Genomic DNA, 5,148 nt, shown 5'->3' with positions numbered 1-5,148 from the left:
AAGAGTAAGGTTGGCCCAGTTTTGGGGGGGTCTTAGTGCAACAGCCCCATTCACCACTAGATGATACTGCTTAGCATACTGGGTTGGAATGTTGTGGCACCTATAGGTGTGTCTGTGCATGCACTGGTGGGGTGAAAATGTCATCACTTAGCTAGGCAGTCTAGTGTCAGGAACTCTGTGCTCTCCCCGACCTGGAATCACACCCCCGTTGTTTTTCTTCAGTCTTATCCATTCCTGCTTTTATATTGTCCATGACTATGCCATTAGGTTGCTGACCAGCACCTCTCTCCTGAGTTTTACCTGAGATGTAGCTGTGTTTCCTGACCCCTCACTTCTGAGGGACTGTGGCTTTGACCCATTCAGATCTTCTGGGGAAAGGTCTCACTGAGCAATGGGTGGGCATAAGTTTAGTGTTGATCTGGCTGTATTACATCTATGCAAGATAGAAAAATAATGCTTCCATGCTGTTCTACCATCTTGGGTCCTCCTTCTCTTGTTGATTTAAGTTATTTTTTAAAAATTTACATCCAAGTTAGTTAGCATGTAGTGCATTAATGATTTCTCAGGTTATTCTTTTGAGAGATTCAAAGAAAGAGGCTGTAATGGGGAATATATGAGAAGATAATTCTGGACTCTATATGTTGTGTGTGTGTGTGCATGTGTATGTGTGTGTGTGCACGTGCACCTGCATGGGACTTGTTATGAATTGATCTGGCAGTGGGGTAAGAAGCTGTCACCCTTCCTACCAAGCTGCACTCTCCATGCAGAGTTAAAGCCACAGCAACAAGTAGAAGGAACAAATGCATAAATTAAATCCACTTATGTATCAAATCTGGATGGGGCAGTGGATATGGGTTAGGACACTTTTGATCCTAGTTCCAACTCTCACACTTATACAGTAGCTCTGGATAAGTCCCACAATCTGGTGTCTTACTGAATATATCATTCTAGATTGTTGTATTTTATTGGTTAGGGAAAATTTCTTCCTTTAAGGTGAAAATTATTCAAAACATCATAACCATTTGGATGGAAAACTTTTTATATTTTGTAGGCCTCCATACCTTCTTGCGCAGATAAGAAAATATGGCAAAGATATTTTGGAGATATTTCTGAGTTTGTTTTTTACTCTCTTATGCCTCTGTCAATGTGTGGACCCTCAGGCACTGTCAGAGCCTCTTTTTGGGGACATGGAAGAAAATTTGCTCCTACACCATGCCTATGACTTGGATACTGTATTAGTTAGAGTTCTCCAAGAAAACAGAACCATTGGATGGAGATGTCTATCTATCTATCTATCTATCTATCTATCTATCTATCTATCATCAATACACACATTATTAGGAATTGGCTCATGTGATTACAGGGGCTGAGAAGTCCCAAAATCTGCAGTCCACAGGCTAGATACCCAGATAACTGATGGCATACTTCCAGTCTGAGCCTGAAGACCTGGAAAACAGAGTCAATGGTATAAGTTTCAGCGCAAAATCCAGGAGTCTTAAAGACCCAAGAAGAACCAATGTTTCAGTCCATACTCAAGGTCAAGAAAAATAACCATGTCCCAGCTCATTTAGTCAGGCAAGGGGTATCTTCTCTTACTCTTTCTTTTTTGTTTTATTCATGTCTTCAGCTGATTGGTTGGAGTCCACTCACATCAAGAAAAACAATTTGCTTCACTTAGTGTACCAATTCAAATATTAACTTCATCCAAACATATCCTCTCAGACATACCCCAATAATGTTTGACCAAATATCTGGGCACTCAGTGACCCACTCAAGTTGACTCAGAATTAACTATAACAGATATCCCTTTAATTGCCCTATTTCCCCCGTTTTCCTTTTGAGATAAAATATACTCTCTCATTGTAGCTGCTTGCTTCCTAATTTGCCATCATTAATTCCCTACCATGTCTGCTCTGTACTAGCTGTGTGACCGGGGGGGGGGGTTCCTTTATCTCTCAGAAACTCACTTTCCTCATGGGTAAAATCATAATGATATCACTTGTCTTACAGTACTGTAGCACGAAGTAAGGCACATGAGCTTCAAGGCTTCACTAGGGGGCCCTCCTGCAGGGCACCTTGCCTAACTACTCTTTGACAGAGAGCTTTCTTTCTCTTCTTCATCACTCTTGTTGTGTGACACTTTCTTCCAATAATTCACTATATTGTAAATAGATAGTATAAATATAAAATAGATATAAATATATCTATTGTAAAAATAGCAAAATTTTGTATATAGTTGCATTAAATTCTTGTTTTGTGAGTTTGAAAGTTCTTACTTTTATTCTTGTGGCTTTATTTGAAAGGAAAGACTATAATTGCTATTATTATTTTTCCTATCTTGGCTCTTGGTGTCAAGCTCAGGAGGGCAAAAAAATTACTCTTTGTGCCTGTTTAGCTGAACAATCTATTGAGTAAGATGATAGTCAGAAGGTTGATAGCAAGTATTCCAGTTCTCCTTTCCTCAGAGCACATAGTAAGATAGCATGTCCCCATCCCCATTTTAAGTTGGTGTGGCATATAACCCAGTGCCTGATTTTCCAATGTGATCTTTCCTGACTATGCTGATCATGGAAGCAAGTTGAGATGGATCCAGGGCTGCCCAGAGTTTTCAAGTGTCTACATTAACAGAGTCTCCTTCCAGCTTGTGCTTGGACATAAAACATTAGCAAGAAGGAGCGCCTGAGTGTCTCAGTCAGTTAAGTGGCTGACTCCTGGTTTGAGCTGAGGTCATGATCTCACATTTCGTGGGTTTGAGCCCTGTGTTGGGCTATGTGCTGACAGAATGAAACCGGCTTAGGATTCTCTCCTATTCTCTCTGACTCTGTCCCATTCATGCTCATTCTCTCTCTCTCTCAAAATAAATAAGCTTTAAAAAATATTAGCAAGAAATAAATTTCTGCAATCCCTATCAAAGTAACACCAGCATTTATCACAGAGATAGAACAAACAATCCTAAAATTTGTATGAAACCGCAAAAGACCCCAAATAACCAAAGCTATCTTGAAAAAAAAAACTAAAGCCTTAGGCATCACAATCTCAGACTTCAAGCTGTATTACAAAGCTGTATTCATCAAGACAGTATGGTACTGTCACAAAAACAGACACTCAGATCAATGGAACAGAATAGAAAACACAGACATAGACCCACAAAAATGATCAAATGATATTTTACAAAACAGGAATGAATAGACAATGGAAAAATCAGTCTCTTTAGCAAATGATCCTGGGAAAACTGGACAGAAACATGCAGAAAAGTGAACCTGGACCACTTTCTTACACCGTACACAAAATAAAATGGATAGAAGACTTAAATGCAAGACAAGAAGCCATCAAAACCCTAGGGGAGAAAGAAGCCAAAAACATCTTTGACCTTGCCCACAGCAACTTCTTCCTCAACGTGTCTCTGGAGGCAAGGGAAACAATGCAAAAATGAACTATTGGGACCTCACCAAAATAAAAACCTTCTGCACAGTGAAGGAAACAGTCAGAAAACTAAAAGGCAACCAACAGAAAGGGAGAAGATATTTCCAAATGACATATCAGATAAAGGGTTGGTATCCAAAATCTATAAAGAATTGATCAAACTCAACACCCGCCCCCCAAAAATAATTCAGTGAAGAAATTGGCAAAAGATATGAATAGACAATTCTCCAAAGAAGATATCCAGATGTTGAACAGACATATCAAAAAATACTCAAGATCACTCATCACCAGAGAAATACAAATCAAAACCACAATGAGATACCACCTCACACCTGTCAGAATGGCTAACATTGACAACTCAGGCAATGACAGATGTTGGTGAGGATGCAGAGAGAGGATCTCTTTTGCATTGCTCCTGGGAATGCAAACTGGAGCAACCACGCTGGAAAACAGTTTGCAAGTTTCTAAAAAAAAATTAAAAATAGACCTACTCTACAACCCAGCAATTGTCTTACTAGGTATTTATCCCAGGGATACAGATATGTTGTTGCAAAGGAGCACATGCACACCAATGTTATAGCAGCTCTATCAACAGCAGCCAAAGTATGGAAAGAGCCCAAATGTCCATTGATGGATTAAAGGATAAAGAAGATGTGATACGAATATACAATGGAATATTACTTGTCAATCAAAAAGAATGAAATCTCAGCACCTGCAACTATGTGGATGAAAATGGAGGGTATTATGCTAAGCGAAACTACTCAGTGAGAGAAAGACAAATATCATATGATTTCACTTATACGAGGAATTTAAGATACAAAACAGATTAACAAAATGGAAGGGAAACAAAAATAATATAAAAAACAGGGAGGGGGATAAAACGTAAGAGACTCCTAAATGTAGAGAACAGAGGGTTGCTGGAAGGGTTGTGGGCAGGAGATGGAGTAAGTGGTTAAGGAGCATTAAGGAATCTAGTCCTGAAATCATTGTTGCACTACTGCTAACTAAGTTGGATGTAAATAAATAAATGGGAAAAAAGAGATAAACTTCTGTTATATTAAGCCCATATATTTAGAGACATTTGTTACTCCAGCAAAACGTAGCATGAGCTGACTGATACAAAAAGTAAGTAAATAATATAGTTCTTAGAAGTCATTACTTGCACCCTGTGAAATGCTTCTTCCCCCTACTTCTCATTTCTTTGCAAGGCCAGGCAACCTAGCAACTGGTACCAATACCCATTGGTTTTCTTTGTAAATAATTTGGAAAGAGAAATCTACAGCCCTGTCTAGACTGGCTCCCCTACCTCTGCACCGTTGGTTTAGACCCAGTCAAACATTTGTCTAGTGTGCTGTGGACCTGTGTGACTATGCATTTCCTCTCTTCCTCCACACCACTTTGGACCAGAGGGAGCTTTTTCAAGACTATTTCAGCTTGTCAGTCTCATGTCAGATTTTTCATTGTGTATTTTCCCAATTAAGTTAATTAAAATGAAAAGTCCCATTGTATGAATAAGAGACCTCTAATTTCCTTAACTGCTCAATAACTTTCAACTACAAAAGCACTTTATTCTTCTTTCATTTGACTTCAAACACTCTTTGCTAAGCATTTTTTGTTCTTCAAATATAAAAGCAATACAACTGTTTCCCATATCAAGAATACATTTAGAACCTGTTTTTATGTGTATGTGTGTGTGCACATGTGTGTTTATATATTTGTAATTTT

The sequence above is a fragment of the Hyaena hyaena genome, unplaced genomic scaffold, assembly GCF_003009895.1.
Source record: "Hyaena hyaena isolate Hyena2069 unplaced genomic scaffold, ASM300989v1 scaffold_2173, whole genome shotgun sequence".
Taxonomy (NCBI): Eukaryota; Metazoa; Chordata; class Mammalia; order Carnivora; family Hyaenidae; genus Hyaena; species Hyaena hyaena.
The sequence above is the reverse complement of the archived record's forward strand: the minus strand, read 5'-3'. Positions refer to the sequence as shown.